The sequence below is a fragment of the Mustela lutreola genome, chromosome 7 (genome assembly GCF_030435805.1).
Source record: "Mustela lutreola isolate mMusLut2 chromosome 7, mMusLut2.pri, whole genome shotgun sequence".
Lineage (NCBI taxonomy): Eukaryota > Metazoa > Chordata > Mammalia > Carnivora > Mustelidae > Mustela > Mustela lutreola.
This window is the reverse complement of record NC_081296.1, coordinates 93,125,992-93,153,272: the sequence shown is the minus strand read 5'-3', so window position 1 is coordinate 93,153,272 and position 27,281 is coordinate 93,125,992. Positions and strand designations below refer to the sequence as shown.

General features: G+C 34.2%; 1 protein-coding gene and 1 long non-coding RNA gene across 8 annotated transcripts in view; one reads left to right on the top strand and one right to left on the bottom strand.

Annotated features, from left to right (window-relative positions):
- Positions 1-27,281, bottom strand: part of MIPOL1 (mirror-image polydactyly 1) — a 327,451-nt gene that overhangs the window by 128,845 nt on the left and 171,325 nt on the right. The window lies entirely within an intron of this gene.
- Positions 8,933-17,527, top strand: LOC131836487 (uncharacterized). Its single transcript, XR_009355639.1, has 3 exons — positions 8,933-9,085; positions 9,866-9,966; positions 16,965-17,527. It is a non-coding gene; the product is annotated as an uncharacterized LOC131836487 (long non-coding RNA).

Sequence of the window (27,281 nt, the reverse complement as noted above, 5' to 3'; positions counted from 1 at the left end):
CCTTTACATCTTCCCCAAAGACTGTTCTTTTCCTATGCTTCACTTAACCTTGTATATATATTTATTATAGCTTTCATCTAAATATATCTGCATTTTTCCCAGTACATGGCAAATTTCCTTTTTGTACTTCCAGCATGTAGTATATAAGCTTTTATTAAACATTTTCAATACATGAATATTAAAAAATAACACACCTTTCATATCCTACAAAGATTAGTGAATAGATATGGTTGTAAATTCTTTCATTGACTTCATGTATATCCATGAATTGGAAAATCTATCCTTTTTTTTTTTTTAAGATTTTATTTATTTATTTGACAGAGAGGGATCACAAGTAGGCAGAGAGGCAGGCAGAGAGAAAGGAGGAAGGAGGCTCCCTGCTGAGCAGAGAGCCCAATGCAGGCCTCGATCCCAGGACTCTGGGATCATGACCTGAGCGGAAGGCAGAGGCTTTAACCCACTGAGCCACACTGGTGCCCCGGAAAATCTACCCTTTTAATCAAAATAATCAACTTGGCTATACTGATTCTCTTATTCAAGATACTAATTTAAGTTTTATATCACCTCATAATTGACATATCTAATAAATAAAGGAAGAACTTTAAAAGCCAAAATAAGATTTTTTTTTTTAAAACCTCTATGTTCTTCACCTACCACTCCTGCAGTATACATTGAATAGTTTAAAAGTGTAGCTTCATGCCATATTGGATTTTTCTTGTTATATGTAACATATTTTGAGAAACCTTTCTCAACACATCACAATTAAAATTATCACTGCTTTAAAATTATTTATAAATTTTTAAGGTATGCTGGCCTCACTGATTCTTATATGCTGTCCTTTCCTTTTGGAGTTGTGTTTTACTTATTTATTTATTTTGGCTCTAATAATTCTTCAAGTAATTCTTCCAGAAAGTATAAATTGGCACTTTCTTAGCTTTACATGTTAAAAACAAACGTCTTTGTTTTGCCCTCTTGTGTAAATGATATTTTGGCTAGTATAGAATCTTTACTTTTAAAAAATATTTATTTACTTATTTGAGAGAAAGAGAGAAAGAGAGAGAGGGCATGTGTATGTGTGGGGAGGGGCAGAGGGAGGGGCAGAGGGAGAATCTCAAGCAGACTCCTCGTTGAGTGCAGAGTCCCACATAGGGATCAATCTCAGACCGCAAGATCATGACCCGAACTGAAATCAAGAGTCATATGTGGAATCGACAAAGCCATGTAGGCACCTGTAGATATAGGATCTTTAAATTGTAGTATTTTTCCATAAGACTTATAAACAGAGTTGCACTGTATTATTTTCTGGTTTTGTGAGAAATTTAATGCCAGTATGATGCTCTTTCCTTTGCAAATAATCAACTTAATACTAGAAAAGTATTTTCTCTTCATTAGATATTTTACCTAGATATGCCTACACAATTAACATGTGTATGTGTCTCTGTATATATAAATATACATATATATAAATTTACATACGTAAGTATGTAATGTTAGAAATTTATTCCCCCCAGTCCTTATTATGTATTTTCATTTTGATAACTTGAGTTTTTCTTTAGTTCAAGTTAGTTTTTTCTATTATTTCTTTGAATGTGGTTTCTCTTTCACCTATTCCTTTCACTTCTAGTTACTCCTGTTTTCACATACTAGGTTTTCTCTATCATTTCACATCATCTCTTTTATTTTTGCTTAGTGTGTCTCTCTTTGTTCTTCCAGGTCACTAGCTGTTTGTCCCTGATCATTGTTATTCAAATCACCTATTACATATTCTTAAAATGTTGGTCTATTTTGACCACCCTTTCAAAACATCTCTTTGACTCTCCATAAGAAGTCTTATTTCAATTTAAAAATTTTTCTACAAGCAATAAAATAGCCTCAATTGGATCCAAATGTGTGAAGAATGTGGTCCTTCTATGCAACCAAATTCCCTGAGTTACACATGGACTCTCAAGCCATTCATATCAGCTGGTATGGGTTCCCTTAGCACCTTTAAAAACACAATATTTGGATAGAGGTGATAAGCACGAGTGAGTAGTACATAGTTGCTTCATTAGGCAGATTAGCATATTTCTCTCAGGGCACATCACCATCGGGGCAGAGACAGTTTCTTTTCAAGATAAGAGGATCTACTGAACCTCAGGTAGGCAGGGCAAAAACCACCTTTATTTCATCACTTCTTTTCCTGTTATTCATTCAAAATTTTCAAAGTTTTATTTGTTTTACTTTTATTCAAGTGTCGGAGTCCTCCTTTTAGATCATCATATTAACTCCATAAGGAGTTTGTATTGGTCCTACAGTGTTCATTGAAGTTTTTTCTGTCCTTATCAGTGAGCTACAGGCCCAGTATTTTCTACTAATAATCATATATCTACCTTATGCACTTCATTCACGAGATATTCTAACAGCCTCCAAATCAGTGATTTCCTATCTTTGTATGCCTGCCCTAATTAATTCCATTAAAACCTATGAGATTATTTTCTTTCCACTGATATTAAGTCATACATTTTATCAGTCCTTAACAAAGAAAAAAATCTTCAGAGCTTCTGTAATTTCTATTTTATCAAGTATAAAATCTCCTTTGTATCACTTTCAATAGCACACTCTACTTTACAACATCAGAGATGTCCACAGAGTGACCAACCATTTTGGAAACTCCTCACCGGGATTAAAGTTCCAGTCTGTGGCAATGGGTGCAGAAGGTTGGGGGGAAAGTAAAAATTCATGTAACAGCTCAAAAAACAGAGCTAAAAACAACACTGGTTTTAGTGTCTGATGGATACAGAATAGATTATTTGCTTCCTGAAGTTGCTGGTTTTTTCCCCTGGCCACTAATGTTAGCAACCATGACTTGTGCTTCAAAATCATAGATTATCCATCGCTGCATCTTTCCTGGTACTGTAACTTAAGTTCAACATAAGTACACAGTCACTGTACTGTTCTTGGTTCATCTTTGCCTTTGTTCATTAACAGCTGCGCTTTGTATCAACATTGTGCTAGTTTAATTTTTAGCATTGTACATATTATGAACATATTTTCTAAGAGCTCAGATAATGGAAATGAGAATGACAGTACCAATGCCAGCATGATCTACACATCGCCAAAAATGAAGGCTAAATGGAAGGACACATACAACGGTATTAGGGAGATAAATAATCAAAACAGAGGATATTGCAAAATATGAAGAGAAGAATTTGGGGTTTTAAAAGCTGGAGAAGGAGATATGAAAGCATATATGGAAACTGAATCTCACAATTCTCAATGAGGTAAGCAAGTATTTCCAAAACAATCAAAAGTTTTTATTTTTAATTTTGTCTCCCAAAATTATATCAATAGTAGCTGCTGAATTAGTATGGGCTTATCACACAGAACACATATTATGGCATTATTTCCCTGACTGTTCTATGAAACTGAGTTTCATGTATCTTGTTTCATAGATTGCAAATAAAATGTCTTATTGAAAAGATAATGTCTTATTGATAAAGAAAAAAGTAAATTTTTGATAAGATATGTGCTGGCCCCTTATAGGGTAAAGATGATTCTGTTAGCACTTAATAGCATTGTACTTTCTATAGATAGTATAACAATCATGGACTTTTATAGTGTATCAAGTGATGTGCCAAATCACAGCAGCAAAAATCATTTCTTGTGCCTTTTAGGTACTTTGATTTGAAAAATGGTATTTTCCCTCTATCTCTACTTTGTTGAGGGTTTTAATCCAGAAAGGATGCTGTATTTTGTCAAATGCTATTTCTGTAGCTATTGAGAGGATCATATGGTTCTTTTCCTTTCTTTTATTAATGTGGTATATCACATTGATTGGTTTGTGGATGTTGAACCACCCCTTCAGCTGAGGAATAAATCCCACTTAGTCATCATGGTGAATAATCCTTTTAATATACTGTTAGATCCAATTAGCTACTATCTTGTTGAGAATTTTTCTATCTATGTTCATCAGGTATATTGGTCTGTAATTTTCAATTTTCATAGAGTCTTTGTCTGGTTTGGGGATCAAGGTAATACTGGCCTCACCGAAGGAGTTTGTAAGTTTTGTTCCATTTCTATTTTTTGTAACATTTTCAGAAGAATAGGTATTTTTTCTTTAAATGTTTGGTAGAATTCCCCTAGGCAGCCATCTGGTCCTGGACTCTGTTTGTTGGGAGATTTTTGATTACTGATTCAATTTCTTTGCTGATTATGGGTCTGTTCAGATTTTGTATTTCTTCCTGTTTCAGTTTTGTTAGTTTATATGTTTCTAGGAATTTGTCCATTTCTTCCAGATTGCCCAATTTGTTGGCATATACTTGATCATAATATGTTCTTATAATTGTTTGCAATTTTTTGGTATTGGTTGTGATGTCTCCTCTTTCATTCATGATTTTATTTATTTGCATCCTTTCTCTTTTCTTTTTGGTAAGTCTGGCTAGGGGTTTATCAATCTTGTTAATTCTTTCAAAGAACTAGTTCCTAGTTTAATTGGTCTGATCTACTATTTTTCTGATTTCCCTATCATTGATTTCTTCTCTAATCTTTATTTACCTTCTCCTATTGGATTTAGGCTATATTTGCTGTTCTTTTTCCAGCTTCTTTAGAGATAAGGTTCTGTTGTGTACTTGAGATTTTTCTTGCTTCTTGGGGAAGGTCTGTGTTGCTATTACCACCAGGTTGTTGTTGTTTGTTTGTTTGTTTTTTCTTTTTCAGGATTGTTTTGGCTATTCTGGATATTTTCTGATTCCATACAAATTTTAAGATTGCTTGTTCTAATTCCATGAAAAATGCTGTTGGTATCTTGATAAGGATTGTATTAATCTGTATATTGCTCTGGGTGTTACATTTTAACAATACTTATTCTTCCAATCCATGAGCGTGGATGTCCTTCCATTTGTTTGTGTCATCTTCAATTTCTTTCATCATTGGTTTATAATTTTCAGAGGACAAATCTTTCACTTCTTTGGTTAAGTCAATTTCTAGGTATTTTACTATTTTTGGTGCAACTGTAAATGGGAGTGTTGTCTTAATTTCTCTGTCTGTTGCTTCATTATTAGAACATAGGAATTCAATACATTTCTGTACATTAACTTTATATACTTCAACTTCACTGAATTTATTTAACGGTTCTAGTAGTTTTGGTGGGGTCTTTAGGGTTTTAGCATCATGTTATCTGTAAATAGTGAGAATTTTACTTCTTCCTTATCAATGTGGATGCCTTTTATCTCTTTCTCTTGACTAAATGCTACAGCTAGGACTTCCAGCACTACATTGATTAAAAGTGCCAAGAGTAGATATTCTTGTCCTGTTCCATACCTTTGGGTATGATGTTAGTTTTCCAACACTGAGGATGATGTTAGCTATGGGTTTTTCATATAATGCGTTCATTATGTCGAGTATGTTCCCCTTAGATCTACCTCATTGAAGGTTTGTATCATGAATGGGTGTTGTACTTTCTGAAATGATTTTTCTACACCTATTAAAATGATCACATGGTTTTTACCCTTTCTTTTATTGAATGTGATGCATTACACTGATTGGGCAAATATGGAACTCCTTGCAACCTGGGAATAAATCCTACTTGATAGTAGTGAATGATTTTTTTTTACTGTATTGTTGGATTTGGTTTTCTGATACTTTGTTTAGGTTTTTTCCTCCTATGTTCATCAGAGATAATTGGCCTGTAGTTCTCTTTTTTTGTGTGGTGGTATTTATCTGGTTTTGGAATGAAGAATGAATTTGGGAGCTTTCCTTCTTCTTCTATTGTTTGGAAAAGTTTGAGAAGATTAGGTACTTTAGAAATTTAGTAGAATACACCTTTGAAGCTATCTAGTCTTGCAATTTTTTTTCTTTTTAAAAAAAATTTTATTTATTTATTTGAGAGAGAGAGAGAGAGAGATCATAAGTAGGCAGAGAGGTAGGCAGAGAGAGTGGGGGGAAGCAGGCGCCCCACTGAGCAGAGAGCCCCATGTGTGGCTCGATCCCAGGACCTGAGATCATGACTTGAGCCGAAGGCAGAGGCTTAATTCACAGAGCCACCTGACACTCCGCAATTTTGTTTCTTGGGAGTTTTTTTGTTACTGATTTAATTTCATTGTTGGTAATCAGTCTATTCAAATTTTCTATTTCTTCCTGTTTCAGTTTTGGTAGGTTATAAGTTTCTAGAAATTTATCCATTTTCTTCAAGGTTGTCCTGTTTTCTGGCATACAATTTTTTTATAATACTTTCTTATAATCCTTTGTATTTTTGTGGTGTCAGTTGGTATTTTTCCTCTTTAATTTCTGATTTTGTTTATTTGACTTTCCCTCCTTAGGATGAGTCTGGCTAGATGTTTATCAATTTTGTTGATCTTTCCAAAGAACAAGCTCCTGGTTTCATTGCTCTTGTTTTAATTTCTCTATCACTTATTTCTGCTCTGATCTTTATTGTTTCCTTCCTTCTGCTGGTTTTGAGGTTTTTCTTCCCTTCTTTCTCTAGTAGGTGTAAGGTTAGGTTGTTCATTTGAGATTTTTTTGTTTTGCTTCTTGAAGTAGGCCTGTATTGCTATAAACTTCCCTCTTTAGAACTGTTTTTGCTTCATCCTGAAGATTTTGTATTGTTTTGTTTCATTTTCATTTGTCTTCATGTATTTTTTTAAATTTCCTCTTTGATTTCTTACTTGACCCATCAGTGTTTAGTATCATGTTATTTAACTTTCACGTATTTGTGTCCTTTTCAGATTTTTTCTCATGGTTGATTTCTAGTTTCATTACACTGTAGTCAGAAATGATGCATGGCATAACTTTGATCTTTTTGAAATTGTTGAGACTTGTTTTGTGAGTTAATATGTGATCCATTCTGGAGAATGTACCATTAGCACTTGAAAAGAAAGTGTATTCTCCTGTTTTAGGATGGAATGTTCTGAATGTATATATTAAATCTATCTGTTCCAGTGTGCCATTCAATACCAGTTTCCTAGATTTTCTGTTTAGATGATCTGTCCATTAATGTAAGTGGGGGCGTTAAAGTCCGCTATTATTGCTGTGTTACTATAGATTAGTTCCTTTATGTTTGTTAATTAACTGCTTTACTTGGTGTTCCCATAATGGGTATATAAATATTTACAACTGTTATGTCTTTTGTTGGATTGTTCCTTTAATGATTATAGTGTTCTCATTCATCTCTTGTTACATTCTTTGTTTTAAAGTCAACTTTGGGGGCGCCTGGGTGGCTCAGTGGGTTAAAGCCTCTGCCTTCGGCTCAGGTCATGATCCCAGGGTCCTGGGATTGAGCCCTGTATCTCTGCTCAGCAGGGAGCCTGCCTCCTCCTCTCTCTCTGCCTGCCTCTCTGCCTACTTGTGATCTTTGTCTGTCAAATAAATAAATAAAGTCAACTTTGTCTGATATAAGTATTTTCTTTTCACATCCACTTGCATTAGAACTGCAAGTTCTATTCCCTCACTTTCAGTCTGCAGGTGTCTTTAGGGTTGAAGTGAGTCTCTTGAAGACACATATGGATGGGGTTTGTTTTTTAATCTATTCCATCACCTTATGTCTTTTTATGGAGTACTTAGTCTATTTAGATTCAAAATAATTATTGACAGGTACGTATTTATTGCCATTTTGTTATTTGTTTTGTGTTTGTTTCTGTGGCTCTTCTCTGTTCCTTTCTTCCTTTGCTCTCTTCTCATACCATAAGTTGGTTTTCTTTAGTAATATACTTGGATTCCATTCTCCTTATTTTTTCATATCTATTACTTTAAAAAAAAAGATTTTATTTATTTATTTGACAGAGAAAGAGAGTGAGCACACAACCAGGGGGAGAGGAAGAAGGAGAAGCAGGATCCCCAGTGAGCAGGGGGCCAGATGTGGGGCTCAATCCCAGGACCCTGGGATCATGACCTGAGCCGAAGGCAGACATTTAACTGACTGAGCAACTCAGGAACCCCTATTACTGACTTTTTTCCCCATTACTGACTTTTGATTTGTTGTGGTCACTAGGTTTGTGTATAGCGTCTTCTGCATATAGCAGTCTATTTTAAGTTGATGGTAGCTTAAGTTTTAACCTCTTTTTTTGCTTCTCTCCTTCCCATATTTTAGATATATGGAGTCATATTGCCTTTTATTTTGAGTTTCTTAGCTGATTTTTACAGAAATACTTATTTTTGAATAATACAGCTTTGCTGGATAGAGTGTTCTTGGCCATAGACTTTTTTCTTTTCAGCACTCTGAATACGTATCATGTCACTGTATTCTGACCTAACAAAGTTTCTGTTGAAAAATCTGACGATAGCCTTATGGGGTTTCTCTTGTATGTTACTGTTTTCTTTTCTCTTGCTCCTTTTAAAATTATTCCCTATTGCTTTTTGCCATTTTAATTACTATGTTCCGGTGTGGACCTCCTTTATTTTTTGGGAGATCTCTGTGCCTCCTAGATCTGAATTTTTTTCCTTCACCAAATTTGCAAAGTTTTCAGCTATTATTTCTTGAAAATATTTTCTGCCCCCTTTCTTATCTCTTATGGAATCCTTATAATGCTAATGTTATTACACTTGATGGCATCACTGAGTTCTCTAAGTTTATTCTCATTGGGCATATTTTTTTTTTTTCCCTCCCACCTGGTCAGCTTGAGTACTTTCCATTACTGTGTTCTCCAGATTGCTGATTCATTCTTCTGCTTCTTAAATCCTGCTATTTATACCACCTAGTGAATTTTTCATTTCAATTATTGTATTCTTCAGCTCTGATTGCTTCCTTTTTATCTCTGTGTTAAGGATCTGAATGACATTTATTACTCTTTTCTAAAGTCCAGTGAATATCTTTATGTTATTCACTTTCAATTCTCTATTAGGCGTACTACTTCTCTCTATTTCACTTAGGTCTCCTGCCTTAATTTTTGTCCTGTTCTTTCATTTGGAACATATTTCTGTCTCTTCATTTTGTTTCTCTGTGTTAGGCAAGTCAGTTACGTCTCTTGCTCTTCACAGTAATGGGTGGGGTGTGCACTTTTAAGAAGGTGCTGCTTTCACTCTTCCACAGCGGATGTGCAGCTGCTGTGGAGACTGAGGCCGGCCAGTGCCACTCTGCAAAGTGCACACAGGCAGGAAGTATGGTTTTAACAAGGTGAGTGTATACCTCATGGGAAGTGAACAGTCTCCAGGACCAAGGCCCTATAATGCCTGCAATTGGGAGACAAAGTATTGGCAAGGTTTGTGCTGGTCTTCTGGGAGAGGGGACCTGCAGTAGCAGGTCTGAGGTAGGTTCCACCGGAGTAGGCAGAGTGTGGTGTTAAAAGTTAGGTAGTGAATGCTGGTGCTGAGGAGGTTTCTGCAGGTGGTGTGTATTTATGTTGTGGTGGGGGAGGAAATGGCACTTACCAGCTCCTTAGTTCCTAGCGAAGTTCCTCTGTGAACTCTGAGCTTAGTGATTCTCCTTCCTGTATGTCCCAGGCATTTTTCAAACTGTTGTGTCCATGCTGTATTTCCCTGGGCTGCTTGTTGTGTTGCCTCTTTAAGGGCAGGAATACAGCTTCCTATGGCCCTCCAGGCTCTTCCAGAACCCAAACCAATAATTTTCAAAGTTCCAGGTTTTAAGTTCTATTTGCTGTAAGAACTCATAAAATTTGGCCCCTCTGATTTTCAGAGCCGAATGCTATGGGGACTCATCTTCCTTGTGCGGGCTCCCCAGTACGACAGTCTCTCACCCCTCTCTGTGCCTGTGGCTCACTCTGTCCCTCCAGCAGCCAGATCGGAGAGGTTTAGTTTCTCACCATGTCTGTGACATTCCTATACTCTTTGATAAGACCTCCTCTCTACATTTAGTTGTGGAGTTTGTTCTGCCACTCTTTGGGTAATTTTCTGAGTTATTTACACTAATGTGAGTGTTATCTATTTATATTCATAGGACAAAGTGAGTTTAGAGTCCTCCTATTTCACCGTCTTCCCTGAAAGTCTGTGGTCTTCTGGTCTTCCTCAGCATAGAAATCCTTGAGAGCTCTGAGTTCAGTAAGTGCTGGGCAGCACCGTGTGGGTTCTCCAGCAAATTATTTTAGTTTTCTTGTTTTTAAAGTTTCTTGAAACTTGCTTTATGCCTAACGTAATTTATTTTTGTAAAATTCCATGTGCATTTTAAAATAATGTTGAGTATAAGTTCCCTCTCTCTCTCTATGCATCTCTTTTCTCTGTGTGTGTATGAATTAGGTTAATTGTAATGTCCATATCTTCTATATCCTTTCTGATTTTGATTGGTTTGTACTTAGAAGGATGTGTTGTTAAAATCTATCAATGATTATAAAGTCGTCTGTTTTTCCTTTCTATTCCATCAATTTTCACTTTATATATTCTGGAGCTACTACTGGGTGCACAGAGATTTAATATTATTATAGCTTCCTAATGTTTATTGGTATTAAATACCCTTTATTTGTAATAATGCTACTTGACTTAAAGTTTACTTTGTTTGCTATGAGTATAAATACCTCATTTTCTTAAAAAGACAAACAAAGAAACACTCAAATAAAACTGGTGGTTCCCAGAGGGGTATTAGATGGGAAGATGGGTGATAGGGGATTAAGAATGTACTTTTTGTGGATGAGCACTGAATAATGCATAGAATTGCTGAATCCTGTATTATACACCTAAAACTAATATGACAATATATGTTAACTATACTGGAATTAAAACATTAAAAAAATTATATTTTTAAAAACAATTGCATAGTATTTCTTTTTTCATCATTAACTTTCAACATTTTGTGCCATTATAATTTAAGATGTATTCTTATAAGCAGTACCTAATTGGGTTTTGTTTTATTATATAGTTTGGCAATTTTTGCTTTTTAATTGGAAGATTTAATTCTTTTGATTAAACAAATTATCCTGTCTTTACAATTATGTTTGCTATTTTAATCTTGGTATCTATCTGACCCATGTTTTTTGTTACCTTTTTCTCTCCTTCATTTTCCTTTGTATTATCTATACATTCTACTATACCACTAAACCCCTCTATCAGTTCCTAAGTATATATATTTTTAACATCCTTTACATGATTTTCTTAGAAATTCTAACTTGTTTTTGTGACTTTTAACCAATATGAATAGTTAATTTTAGCACTTCTTCAGTAATGCTTAAAACATATTAAGTCCATTACACACTTCCAGGCCTTAGGGTGATTTTTTTGCCATGCATTTACATACATTTTAATCTCAGAAGATGCTATCATTATTGTCTTGAATGGGCTACATTAAGTCAAATTTTAATATTTGCCAATATATTTATCTTCTGGTTGCTCTTCACTTCTTCCTACATTTCTGTGTTTGTTTATTATCACTTTCCCTTTGAGAAGAACTGCATTCATTATTTCTTTGCATGCACATATGCAAGTTACTAATACTCTGTGTTTGTTTGTCTGTAATGTATTTATATTTAACTTTCTATCTTGAAGAAAGTAAACTGGGTACAGAATTCCACATTGGTGATTTTTCTCCCCAGAGCCTTAAAAATGTCATTCTGCTTTCTTCAGTTTTCCATTGTTTCTATTGAAAATGCAGCAGTTTTACTGTGGTTCTTTGAAAAAACTTTTGTTCTCAGCCTGCTTTTAATATTTTTCTCTGTATCTCTGATGTTTATCACTTTTATAATGTTGTGCTTATGTAAGGTTTTGTTAACTTATCCTGCTTGGAGTTCTTACAGCTTCCTGACTTTGTGGTTTACAAGTCTTCCATCAGTTTTGAAAAAATCTAGGCCGTTTTCTCTTTAATATTGCTACTGTCCCACTGTCTTTCTCATCTCCAATTGCACATGTACTGAACTATTTACATTCCACTTGTCTTCTCAGCTATGGTCCCCCCTCCCCACCGCTGCCCAAATACCTTTTTATTTCTGTTTCAGTTTGAAAATTTACTGTCAACCTATTATCTAATTTACCAATCCTATCATTTACTGCTAAACCCATTTTAATAAGTTAGTTATTTTAGATATTGTATTCTTTGGTTGGGATTTCCATTTGATTCTTTGTAATTAGAGAGATTCTTTTTTGTGGGTGAAATGCTTAATCTGCTTTTCCATTTTTTTCTTCATGTCTCTTACCTTTTTGAATATTTTAAACATAACTATTACAAAGTCCTTGCCATTCAACTATCAACATATACATTAACTTTGAGTTGGTTTTGGTTATGGCATCTTATCTTTTCATCTTATCTTATCTTTTTGTGCACCTAGTAATTTTCAGTTGAATGCCTACCATTGTATGTAAAATAACGGTAGAGATTCCACATATTATTAATTCTGATGACTCAGGCTTACCTATCTATGCCAGGCAGATGGAGTAGGGCTAATCACTTCAACTTAAACAAGAACCATGCGATGTAGATGCCAGTTTGTAGGCTCTGGTTCTCATAAAGCAGCTGTAAAGTAGAGCCTGCTTTTCAGAAACTATTTATATTTTTAACCGCCTAAGTTGTGCAACCCCAGATATCCTAAAGGTATTACTGGATGTATGCTTAATGCTCCCCTCCTCTCATACTACCTCCCCAAATCTGCTGATTTTCCTATATTCTAGCAATGACCCTCCATGAGTAAAAAGCTGAAATTTTCAGATTTCTGCCTGTATATAACAAATGCCTATGGGTAAAAGTGGCTGCAAAAATCAGCTCCCTTGGTTTTTAACTTCCACTGTCTTGGACACTCTAGTTCTCATTGCCCCAAAGGCTCTCTGAAATAAATGATTTTCTTAGTTGTTTAAAACAGATGGGTGTGTGTGTGTGTGTGTGTGTGTGTGAGCGAGAGAGAGAGAATAAAAGGTCAAGGCTCAGAAGACAAGACATAGATTACAACCCATAAAAATAGATGGGAAAAAGGATAAAGAAAGAAAACCTGGACTACCAAATTGCCAAAGAATCAAGTTTAAAAAAACACATATATATTCTATATAAACCATGTGAAAAGCCACAATATTCCTGAATATACATAAATATATGAATGTGTATACACACATACATATGTTAAATTTGAGATTTTCTTTCTTTAAGAGAGAAATAAAAACTAAAATAAGTTTTACTACATGCTATCATAAATGTTTTTAGTTATGTTGTTATAGTGGAATCCTGTTTTTTGTTTGTTTTACTGACCCTTAATTCTTTCTTGGTTCTTTGGGTAAAAAAATATTTCTTTCTTTTTAACATTTGAAAAAAGTTTTAATTTAAATTCCAGTTAGTTAACATACAGTGTAATACTACTTTCAGGTGTAAAATTTAGTGATTCATCATTTACATACAATACCCAGTGCTCAACATAAGTGTTCTTTAATACAAGTTACCCATTTCATCCATCCCCTACCCATCTCCCCTCCATCAACCCTCAGTTTGTTCTCTATAGTTAAGAGTCTGTTTTATGGCTGTCTCTTTTGTTTAACCCCCTATGTTCGTCTGATATGTTTCTTAAAATTTCACATGAGTGAAATCCTACGGTATTTGTCTTTTTCTGACTATCTTACCACACTTAGCGGTGAAATAATATTTCAAATATCTTTTGGAAAATCATCTGTATTAGTCCAGGATCTCCAGAGAGGCTGAACCAACAGCATTCTAAGAAATCTCACAATCTGCCACCTGCAAATTGGACACCCAGCAAATCTGATGGAGTAGTTCAGTCTGAGCCTGAAAGCCTGAGAACCAGGGGAGTCAATGTTGTAAGTCCCAGCCTGAGTCTGAAGGCCTAAGACCTAAGAGAGCTAATAGTGTAAATCCCAGTTCAAATGGAGGAATGGAGGAGAAGACTGATTGATATCTTAGCTCAAATAGTTAGGCAGAAGGAATGAATTCTCCCTTTCTGCCTTTGGTTCTATTCAGGATCTCAGTGGACTGGATGGTACTCACCCACATTGAGGAGAGCAGTCTGATTACTGAGCTCACAAATTCATATGTTAATCTCATCTGAAAACATTCGCACAGATGCATTCAGAAATACACTTTAGCCAAATATCTGGGCAGCATGTGACTCACTCAAACTGACACATAAAATTAACCATCACATCATCCTTCCCCACTCACAAACTAACTTTAGGGACTGACCTAGATTGTCCAAAGGAAGTTGGTATACTGCATTCCTTTGTGAATAAGCACATGACGCCTGTAGTACAATCCAAGTTAGCAAGACTCAATACTAGAATTTCTTTTTGGTAATTTGTTTCTTCCCCTAGAATTCAATTGGGAAACACATAGGCTGAAATTTCTACCTCCATATAACCTGAAAATTAAGCCAAAACATAAAAGAAAGCAAACAAAAATCCAGAGGTAGAACAAAACCTTGTGGGTCCTAAGCAAGCCTCTTCTGAAGTTAAAAAGAGATGAACTACATACATACCACAGGATGAATCTCAAAATCATCATGCTGAAATAAACCAGATGTAAAAGAATACATACGGTATGATTCTATTAATATAACATTGTAGAAAATACTAATAAATTTATAGTGACAAGAAGCAGATCAGAGGTTACTGGGACCAGTGGTGGAGAGATGGATAGATTGGAAAAAGATAACAATTTTTTGGCTGGAATGAGTGAAATGCTCTTTATCTTCATTACTGTGTGGATACGTATCTTATCAAAATGCACTGGACTGTATATCTTTGATGGACACAATTTACTGTACATAAATTATACCTCAGTAAAGTGGACTGAAATGAAGGTTAACAAATAAATAAAAAGTAATCTCTGGGGGCGCCTGGGTGGCTCAGTGGGTTAAGCCGCTGCCTTCGGCTCAGGTCGTGATCTCAGGGTCCTGGGATCGAGCCCCACATCGGGCTCTTTGCTCAGCAGGGAGCCTGCTTCCTCCTCTCTCTCTCTCTCTGCCTGCCTCTCTGTCTACTTGTGATCTCTCTCTGTCAAATAAATAAATAAAATCTTTAAAAAAAAAAAAAAAGTAATCTCTGGAAGTTAGCCCTATTCTTGGTCTCTCAGTAATGTAAGTAATAAGTTTTATTTTTGTTTAAACAATTTGGGGTATGGTTTTCTTTCCCTTAAAACAAGTAAACCCTCACTGATACAGTTATGTTAGATTTACAAATTTTACTATGGTAAGCAAATGTATTAATACAGTTTTGAAAGACAGTCAATAATGGTTGAACAAAAAGACTTATAGGTGCTTAATGATGCACCTTTCCTTTAAATAAAAAGCATGATTCTCCAATAATGTTGATTAATTCAAGTTTTATTTTTAATCCTTTCTAAGAGGAGCATCTAACATTTCTTAAGGTATTATACTGCTTAGGAATTGTTACTTAATGATTTTCCTGATCCCTGATTTAGTATTTTTTTCTGTTCATACTTCTTTATAATTGGCATAAAATAACAGATAATTCTTCAAGTTATATTTTCATACACTTGCATAGTTACAGCCTTATCTTCTACTTCTCTCTTCTTGGTTCAGTTATCTTAATTTCTATCTTAAGCCTTAAATGAATTTTTAAAACATCTTTCAGATCTTAAAAATTTCTGTATTTCCCCTTTAAAATTCATGGGAAAGTATTAGTTTTAGAGAAATATAAATTTTAAAACACCCAATACTTTAGAATAAAGTAAATACATTCCAAACACAAGACTGATAGTTCAAGATTCAGGAAATATACCATGTATGTATTGAGAATCATGGTTTTATAGCTATGGAAGTTGAAAGTGTGCTTGAGTCACATACACACATTAAATTTTCAGTAAGGAATTAAAAATCTTTCATAATATGTAACTATACATGAATTATGCTGCAAGTTAGGTCACAGAGATATACTACTTACTATCTGAAGACAACTGCCCCCAGGACAAAATCAACACACCCAATACAAATCCTGTATCAAGTTTCATGATTTAAGTTATGCAATTTGAGAATTTCTGGAAGCAAATGTACTAACAGCACTAAACTATCTTTTCTCCCTTTTACTTCCTCATCAGTGGTCATAGAAAATGAAAATAGAGGGCTTTAAATAATTCTTTATCTCAGTAGTTTCATCTGACCAAAATAGTTCTTCTGATATATGTTAAACTATACATAACATAGTATTATTATAAATCCTTGTATAACTATTTTAGTTATTTGTCATATAATTTATGCTACTTAAAACAATTTTACTGCTTGGGGTGCTTGTGTGGTGCAGTTGGCTAAGTGTTGGACTCTTGGTTTCCACTCAGGTTGTGGTCTCAGGGTCATGAGCAGGAGCCCTGTGTTGGCTCCCTGCCTAGTGTAGAGTCTGCTTAACACTCTCTCTTTTCCTCTGCCCCTCATCCTCTGCACGTTCTCTCTCTCTCCCAAATAAATATATCTTTAAAAATTTTTTTAAAAAGAATTTAACTGCTTTTCCTATGTTTAAAACACTTTAACTGTTTTTTCCTGAATGCTTCCATATTTTAAAAACTCAATTATTGGGCGCCTGGGTGGCTCAGTGGGTTAAGCCGCTGCCTTCGGCTCAGGTCATGATCTCAGGGTCCTGGGATCGAGTTCCGCATCGGGCTCTCTGCTCAGCGGGGAGCCTGCTTCCTCCTCTCTCTCTCTGCCTGCCTCTCTGCCTACTTGTGATCTCTCTCTGTCAAATAAATAAATAAAATCTTTAAAAAAAAAAAAACAACACTCAATTATTACACTATTTTCCTCAAATTTTCATTATCCAGGTGACACATATTATTATTATATGTGACTTCTTTAGGATACTGTCTGTAGCTGAGCATTATCTACCTAGATGGAAGCATACATCAAAATGATTCAGTTTTTGAGATGAATATAATTTTTATAATTTTTTTGTAATAATATTAGCTGACTTTATCTTTCAATAATAAAATAGGTATATAGTGAATTCTTTTTATCTAGAAAATGAGATAATTATCAATTTTATTTTAAATCCACACCAACATATGTGCAGTCATTATAAGATATGAAGTATATTGTTAAAATACTATGCATATTTAAAGCTGATAAAAATCAATTACTGCTTTTTAAAAAAGATTTTATCTGTTTATTTGGCAGAGAGTGATACAGCGAGAAAGGGAACACAAGGAGTGGGAGAGGGAGAAGGAGGCTTCCCGCACAACAGGGAGCCCGATGTGGGGCTTGATCCTAGGACTCTGGGACTGTGAGCTGAGCTGAAGGCCGACTCCTAACCGAGCCACCAGGCGCCCCTCAATTACTGCTTTATGTTACCCAACTCCTACATGCTGATTTGTACTAACTTAGCACTTAAGATTCTGACTCAATGATTCTCTGTGATTTATCAGGTTAACAACTATCTAAACAACTACCTAAAAAATTAACATTTTCTAAACAAAAGAAGACCTAGAATAAGGATTTTTAACCTGGGGCACACTGATGGGCTTGGAAGGGGAATAAACTCGTTGAAATCATATGCAAATTTCTATGTATATGTGTTTTCCTAGGGAGAACATTCAAAATTACCACTGGCTTCTATTACACAATAGTTAATATAACTAGTTATATGGAGAAACAAAGACCAGAAATCTCTTAACAAAAAATGAAATTATTCTTTTTATACATCAAACAGGCTTTGACATTAACTATAATCTTACAGAAATATCCTACTACTCTAATTAAGAATTCATAAAAAAAAAAGCACAGAATATATGACATTTGGCTTCTACCTACTGTAAGAAACAGGAAGTGTGAAAATAACCAAAAAAATTGAAACAAATCTGCAAAAAGTAAATTTTATTAAACTAAACTGCCATAGCTAGGAATATCTCCATTCTAAGAATAAAGTTTATATAATGTGTAGGTGTCATTTGAATATTATGAAATAAGAAATGTACAAAATAATTATTTAAAAATCATATCTATAAATTGGAAACACTGAGCATTAAGTAATGTTAGGTAAGTGGAAACATCAACCTATATTGAAATCATTAAAGAATGACCTCGCCTAAAGAAGAAATCACATTTGTCGGTTTACAAAAAATGTTTCAAAAACTAAACCCTCTAAAGCAAAAAATATAAACAAAAATTGAGAAATAGCTACTAGTAAATAATAAATTAACAAAGTAATATAATAATTGTTAGGCCAAATTCATTTCTCTCCAAAAAGGTATTTGAATTTTCATGTTTTCACTGGCTTCAAATTATGAATGAAAATACATCTGTACAAAGTTGAAAACTTACCATTTTTTGCCAGCTTTTTCTAGTTAGGGAACAACAACAAGGAAAAATCTATACAAATAAATGCCTTTGTTATGTTCTAATCTATAGATTATATAAATAATGCATTTTCTAATGTGCACATGAAGTATATAGATGAAGTGTAAAATGTATAAGAGAAGTAAATGCTTGCAATAGAAAACGGAAGTACATGGTTTAGTTCTTCCACGTATTAAAAAAAAAAAAAACCCAGCCATCATGAAGGCCTGTGCCATTCTTAGGCCACTTTCAGGCAGATTCTGAAAAGCTGGAAAGTAAACACAGGTGTTTTAAAACTAGAGCTGCTGTCACGGACAACGACAGACACCCTTAACTCTGATGTTGCAACGCCTCTTTCCCGCCCTCTGTTTTTTAAAGCAATGCCCGAAAAGAAAATGTCAAATGTTTCACCTTTCAACACCTCAAAATAAGTAAGAGCTTAAAGTATTGTTCCACAAATACCTAACAAATAGATATTTTTTTCACTACTTTTAAGTGTAACCAATTAAATATTACATAAAATAGAAAGTAGAATTTCCTAAAGAATTAGCACCACCTCCAACTTTACAACCCCTCTTCTACTATGTTTTATGGCAGTTTCTTTAGTTTCTGAGAGTAAAATCTTGTATTTGACCACATTTAGTTAGATTATTCTATTATGTAAATTTTACAAAGTATCTGATCTGTTCCTGTAAGGTTTAACAATAAATCAGAAATGAATAAGAATCTTTTTTTTTTTTTTAAGTAATTAAGTAGCTTTGGTGACCATGCAAGAAAAGATTTATACTTAGAAAAATTCAAAGCTTGAAAATATGTAATTCTCTTTTAGAAAACTGTGTCTTAATGGACACTTAAATAGGAGTAGAAATCATTTACAGAGAAAAACAAAAAGCAAAATGATTTCCAAAATGCTATAGACATGGCACCTATATTAAAAAAAATAGAATAAATTTTCTAATACTAAAATATTAGTTAGTCCCTACAATTGTATAATATAGTCCCCCAAAGGAAGGATGACATTCATTAATAATTGATGAGCTACTACCTAACTAGTGAATATAAAAACCAAAGTGAATTAATTATTTATGAGCATCAAGAAATAGGTGCTGTTAAGAGAATGGCCAAGTATCTATGAGTTCCCAAATAAATCTTGGAGGTTATTTTGGGAGGTTTAGTCCTATCTTCAGAATTCCACATGTAATTCCTTTGTTCAAATCATATAAGAACTGTCCCATAAAGTCATGTGTATTTGACTATTCATAATAAAACACCAAGAGTTTCTCATTGCTCTAAGTTTTTTATAAAAAGAAATGTCTGCCTTTAAAAATAAGAAAGTGATAAAAGTTAATAGGAGTAAAAATTAAGAGTAAATAACATCTTTTTTAATCAGTATCTATACTTCTTCAAAAATCTCTTCAGATATTTTATAATGTTCTCTTGTATTATCTTTATTCAAAATGTAAAGAAACTAATATTAGAGCTGCATGATATTTGCTAATCAGAGGCAATCAACTGTAAATGAGAGAAAAGCAAGTTCAGATCCACGCATGCATAGCTTCATCTCACATGTGAAGTACATTATATAGCATTAAGAGACAAAATAATAATGTTAAGTTGTGACATAAATCAATTAAGTAAAGAAAGAATTAAGTTTGACAGTTTCTAACCGAGTCCACTGTACTTTGGTATTACCATACACATATGATACCTATAGGCACAAAGGAGCAGGAAAGGGCACTGTGTTAGACTTAGAAGTTAATTTCCTTGCTTTTGTTGGTTTATATTACCATCTAATATTACGTAAACAATCCGTTTCTAGGCAATTTATTTTCTCCTCTGCCATGATGAGCTGAGCTCATTTGGACACTAAACATCTTTCAACATATAAAATCTAGTCTAACAGCAATGGCAACAAAAGACATAAAAGAATGCCCTTTAAAAATAAAATTTACAAAAATATATGATATAGAATATTTGTTTAACTAGAAAGAACATTAATACTCAAATTTTATCACCTTTAAAATGTGAAGGTAATAGCACAACAGAATTTATTAATAAACAAATTATTTACCTCAGAATACCTAGGGTTTATCAGTAAGTCTTATTTGGTCTTTCTAAAAATAAAGTGATTACCTGAAAACTTATGGCTCTAGATAAAAATCATTATAAGTGACTAACACAAGTTAGAGTCCAAGAATCAGAATATTAAGTGAATTTTTGGAAAGGCTTCTCTGAGTTCAAAGCTGATCATCATATAATGGGGCAAAAATATAGTGGACAAATGTACTTTTCGATCACTGTGATCATGAGTACATTTCATCATCCTCTTATTCCAGTAAAAACAAATAGTCATTCTAGTATTTAAAATGAATAATCTATGTAATAAGTTCAATCTTAAAAACTGGCATTCCTAATAATGATGGCAATGCTTATATATCTTTAGTGTAATATGTACAATAATGATTCTGAACTTAAAATATCAAGTACTAAAAGGAAATGAAGACTTACTAATCATAAACTATATATAATAGTGGAAATAGGATACTGGATTATACTGGAAACACTCCACGGAATATGTAAAACCACACTGTATGATTTTGTAAAATTAAAGAAGTAGAATTACAAGATAATATAAATATCATTTGGATACAATTATGATTGTGTAAGGTTCAAAGTTAACATTTTCTAAAGAAAAGGTTCCAAGTTAGCAAAACTCCTAAAGCTGTGCTCAGAGTTTTTCAAGACTATGAAATATATTCTAAAATATATATTTAATATGGCTGTGAGATAATAAACCTATTAGTGATATGCTTTTTATATTTCATTTTAAATATTAAGCAATAAATTATAGGATCTTTTAAAATGTGTCTATGAGTCACTAGGCAAGAGTGATTTTTCAAGATGCTTTTTTTTTTTTTTTTTTTTTTGTTTCAGTTAAAATTAAAATCCATGCTGTCTAATCCTTGGAGTCAATTTGTAATTAAGGGGATTTGATGAGAGACCAGGCGCTGAATTAATGATAAAATTTAATATCTGTTTTAATGCATCAACATAACAGAAAAACTAACCAACACTGAACAACACAATAAAGTCATTTTGGTATAGAAGACAAATGACAGCTATGTCAATTTGCTAGTATTCATTTTCTTTAATAAAGTGTACATGCTCAAGTTCTGTAGATGCATTACTAAAAACTACGTGTCTTAAAAAAACTCATGTCAAGTATGCTACTAGAACAAGGATTTGCTTGGTACAGGAAACTACATTGTTTAATGTAGTTAATTTTATTGAGAATTTTATGTAATCTCTAATGAAGTATTTAACTGCTTTCCATCATCATGCCTCAAATCACAAATACTTTTACTTAGTAGCCAAAGTAAATTAACTATATATGATAATCTAAAGTTTGTTTTGTAAATATAAATTTTTAGCCTGGAAAGAATATGTAATTTTTAAAAATCAATCAAAACAAATTTCATAGTATTTTAAATAATCATCTGGATTTTTGCACTATATTTTTCAAAGTTTTAGTATACCTCAATTCACGGGAGAATTTAATACGTCCAAATTATTCCAAATCACTACAAGGTATAAACTTGTATAGAATCTGATTACGGGAAACACTAAAAATGAAAAAGAAAACTTTCATTTGGCCAGCACTCCTTATGTAGCTTCATCTAGCTTATCTCTAAAATGCAAGAAAGCACTTCAAAAAGACATAAAATTGAAAATGCCACCAAAATACTAACATCAAGTCAGTAGTGATATAATCAGTAAAAAAAAAATCAAATTAAAAAAAAATGAAACAACGAAAATTGAAAGCACAGTGGACAGAAACAAATCTATCATTTTCAGAAGCAAAAAAATCCAAAGGCCTAAAAAGAGGTTGGGGAAATATTTTGTCTCTATTTTACTTCCAAATACCAAGTTTATCTACGTCAGCCATAATTCAGTGTTAAGATTTTCTAATTCAGAATGCTTTGGGTCAGGCCCAGATTTATTATTTTGCTAACATTCTTTTGATGATTCTAATGCATGCCTCTGTCAAGAACCATTAACCTATATTCATTACCTAACAACCAGTCAAGTGGACCTTTATTGCTTTTAAAGCTACCCAGGGTATCGTTTCCAACTATGTAACATGAATAACTTCTCTTCTATGTCTTGGCCCACTGTAATAGCAAAACTCAATAGGCTAGGAAAAAAGGGGAGGAGATACTGAGGTGAGAGCAGAAGGCAAAGGGGAACGCAGGACTGAAGGTACTGTTCATGTGACAGAGATAGGAAAGGTCTGGAGGAAATCCTGGCAGCACTGAGTTTTTCACATACTCCATTTCTTTTCAAATCAGTGCTTATTTTGATATTAAGACAATTTCATCCTACCATCCAAATACCTCTCTGGTTTGATGCCAGAGAAGAGGACTGTGGCCAAACTGAAGACAAGATGAGTAGATATTATCTGGGTAAAGGAGGGAGGGCAATAGGTGATGCAGGACATTTCAGTCAAAGGAAATACCAGTTCCAAAGATAAGGTGATACAAAGATTTAAAAAGGGTGCCCAGATCAATCTAAAGTCAGCTCACATAATGATAAATCGGCCTGCTGTGCTTAATATTTAGTCCCCTACTGAAAGTTTATGTCATCATTCAAGTATTCATTTTTATTTTTATTTTTTTGTTACATCTTATACATTACAAAATGTACAAGGCAGGAATACACACAATGTAATTTTCTATTTCTGTAACTATGTATCAAAATAAAATCTGAAACTCCTAAAATAATATTATGAAATTCAAAGTTAGAAAAACACTGGCATCCAATGTTAAAGAGCAATTAAATGTAAGAATTCACAAGTATTGCTTTCGTGATTTGCCAATGATAATCTCCACTGATAATGTACAGTTTCCCAAAGAAATTCAGTATTCCTTCCATGTAAGCGGTTATGGTTCACAGTTGTTTCATCTGAACCTCATCAATTTTTATTGTGTCTTGATGAACTTACACAGACTTTGATGATTTGGCTCTACCTGGTGCTGGAATCCACAGATCCACCCTTCAGCATTAACTGTGGCTTTCAGAGAGCCTGTAATGAATGCTGTCATAGCAATTCTCCATTTGGTATGCAAAGACCGTAAACCTGGTCTAGCTGCCAGTCCTGCGTGTTGTAAGGAAAGGCACTCTCTCAAGGAAAAATGTATTGTGTGAAAAACAAAGTCTGGTATGGGAACAGAATGCTGTTAGGAATCAGCGCACAATTTCTCTCCCCTTCCTTCACTCAGAATGTTGTGTTTTTAATACACCGGCTCCGACTTTTCCAACTGGCTGCTTCATAACTTCAGATTCCACACGGCCTATAGCAGGCTACCTGGCCCTAAGGCTACCTGAGGATCACTGGGCTCAGCATTCAAGACCGACTGGCCCATTCCCTCTCAGTTTCCCAATTCCAAATTATTAAATTATTATCTGACTAAGCAATCTTTCTGAACCAGGACATACAGGCTGCCATTAGCTAGCTTGAGGTTAGACAGCCACATATCGGACTTCTGACACAAGGAAAAGGACCGAGAAAATGTTTGCCATAATTTCCATCCTTTAAAATAAATCATCCCGATGTTCCATTCACATTACGTTCTAACCCTTGCACTTTTACTTCACAAATAAGCACCTCAAAAAATAGTTTATACTTTTTCTGACTTTAAACTTTCCAATTACTTGGCAGTTTACTAGATTCAAGACCACCACCACAACCGCTAAACTGAAACTACAGTGACAAAGCTACCTCTGCGGAGAAAGGGGAACCCTCCTACACTGTTGGTGGGAATGCAAGCTGGTGCAGCCACTCTGGAAAACAGCATGGAGGTTCCTCAAAATGTTGAAAATAGAACTGCCCTATGACCCAGCAATTGCACTATTGGGTATTTACCCTAAAGATACAAACGTAGTGATCCAAAGGGGCACGTGCACTCGAATGTTTATAGCAGCAATGTCCACAATAGCCAAACTATGGAAAGAACCTAGATGTCCATCAACAGATGAATGGATCAAGAAGATGTGGTATATATACACAATGGAATACTATGCAGCCATCAAAAGAAATGAAATCTTGCCATTTGCGACAACATGGATGGAACTAGAGCGTATCATGCTTAGCGAAATAAGTCAAGCAGAGAAAGACAACCATCATATGATCTCCCTGATATGAGGAAGTGGTGATGCAACATGGGGGCTTAAGTGGGTACGAGAAGAATCAATGAAACAAGATGGGATTGGGAGGGAGACAAACCATAAGTGACTCTTAATCCCACAAAACAAACTGAGGGTTGCTGGGGGGAGGGGGTTTGGGAGAAGGGGGTGGGATTATGGACATTGGGAAGGGTATGTGCTTTGGTGAGTGCTGTGAAGTGTGTAAACCTGGTGATTCACAGACCTGTACCCCTGGGGATAAAAATATATGTTTATAAAAAATAAAAAATTAAAAAAAACAAAAACTAAAAAAAAAAAAAAATCTTTTAAAAAAAGAAAAAAAAAAAAGCTACCTCTGCCCTCCTAATTGCCAAATCAAATGGATACTTTGATCTTATTTGACTTCTCTGTATTATTTAACACTGTGAACCACTCCCTTCATGGAGTTTTATCTATTCTGAATTGGGTCATAACATAATCTCTTGGTCATCTTCTTATCTATTTCTTCTCAGTCTCCTCTGTGAACCTCTTATTTCTGTGTACCAAGAGTCAAATGCTGGAAATCACTATTGTTCCACTTATCTCATGTCTTCTAAATATGACCTCTGAGTAGTCCCATATACTTCAATAATTTGAACTACAACTTGTACAAGATCTGGTATCATTCTCTCCCTTCTCAAACTAATTTCCTGCCACTATATTTCTCACTATGTCACTTATGTACCAAGCGATATATTGATAAATTACTCTATTTTTATTTAAAATACACTAATAATAATATATATATATTAAAAAAAGGGCCTGGAACCACAGGCTTCCAGTGGTACATAACCATTCCAATTCAATTTAAACTTGTTAAGACCACAATTAAAAGTAGAAAGTATGGGGCGCCTGGGTGGCTCAGTGGGTTAAAGCCTCTGCCTTCGGCTCAGGTCATGATCCCAGGGTAAACAGAGAGCCTGCTTCCCTTCCTCTTTCTCTCCCTGCCTGCTTCTCTGTCTACTCATGATCTCTCTGTCAAATAAATAAATAAAATATAAAAAAAAAGTAGAAATTATGCCATTCATTAAGCTACTAACATTAGCATCAAAACTGACACAGCTAGAACAATCTTTAAAAAACAAAAACAAAGCTGGAATTAGACCCAGAACTAAACTCTCATGTATGTGGTCAAATGACTTTTGAGGAGGGTGTCAAGACAATCCAATAGGGAATCGTTTTTTGTTCTTTTTTTTTTTTTTTTTTTAAGATTTTATTTATTTATTTGACAGAGAGAGAGAGATCACAAGCAGGCAGAGAGGAAGGGGTAAGCAGGTTCCCTGCTGAGCAGAGAGCCTGATGTGGGGCTTGATGCCAGGACCCTGACATCATGACCCAAGCTGAAGGCAGAGGCTTTAACCCACTGAGCCACCTAGGTGCCCCATGGTTTTTTGGTTGGTTTGTTTGTTTCAGCAAATGGCATAGAGACAACTGGATAGCCACATGTAAAAGAAAGCATTTGAACCCTAACTTATACAATATCTCCTAATTGACTCAAAATTGGTCATAGATGTAAATGTTAAGAGTTAAAACTATAAAACCCCTAGAAGAAAACACAGATATAAATCTTTGTGATTTCAAGTTAGGTAAAGCCTTCTTAGATCAGAACCAAAAGCGTGAACAACCAAAATAAAGAAATAGATATACTGAATTTAATCAAAATTAAAAGCTTTTGTTTGTTAAAGAACACCATCAAAAAAAGTGAAAAGACAACCCACAGAATGGGAAAACTATTTGCAAATCATACATCTAACAAGGGGCTTGTATCAAAAATATATAAAGGAAATCTTCTAACTCAACAATGAAAAGACAATAACCCAATTCAAAAATGGGCAAAAGACCTAACAGGTATATCTCTAAAAATACAAATGGCCAATAGATACATGAAAAGATGGTCAACATCATTACTCATCAGGGAAATGCAGATAAAACCACAATGAGATACCACCTCACACCCACTAGGATGGCTACAACAGAAAAGACAAGACAATGTTGGTGAGTATATAGAAAGATTGGTAAGTATGTAAAATTGTGCAGTCGCTTAAAGAATGGTTTGGAAAAACTTCAAAATGCTCAACACAGAGTTACCATATGAGACCTAGCTGTTCCACTCTCAGGTATGTAACTAAGAAAAATGAAAACATATGTCTAAATAAAAAATTATACACAAATGTTCATAACAACATTATTCATAATAGCCCCAAAGTAAAAACAACTAAATGTCTATGAGCTAACAAACTGATAATGGTATACGGTATACAACGAATATCATGTATCAATAGAAAGCAATGAAGTAATGACACGTGCTATGACATGCACAGACCTTGAAAATATTATGCCAAGGGAAGAAGCCAGTCATAAATTATCATATATTGCATGATTTCATTTACAAGAAATATCTACGATAGACTGATCTAAAGAGATAGAAAGCAGATTAGTGGTTGCATAGGACTAGGAGGAGGATGTTGGAAAGAATGGGGAAATGACAGCTAATGTGTGTGAGATGTTATTGGCTTATTTGAAAATTTTCTAAAGTCAGTTTGCAATGATGGAAGAACAACTCTGTGAATATACTAAAATAGAACACTTTAAAGTGAATTTTATGACTTATGAAATATGTATCCATAAAGTTGTAAAATGCAAAAAAAACAAAACAAAACTCAGGGACAAAAGACCAAGAAAAAGCAAACAAAAATCAAGAAAAAATGAGGAAAACTTATAAATAGACAAATACATAGACTTATTTATATTCACACACACACATTCACTGGACATATAAAAAAAATTCAAACTCATTCTTAACAAAACTCTGACAGCAAAAAACCAAAACAAAGCAAGAAGCTCCAGGTTAATTTAATTTATTCTTCAAGAGTATAAATTCTGGAGAGAGTTGAGATCTGTCTGGGGCTACTAATTATTACTAAATATAATATTGGT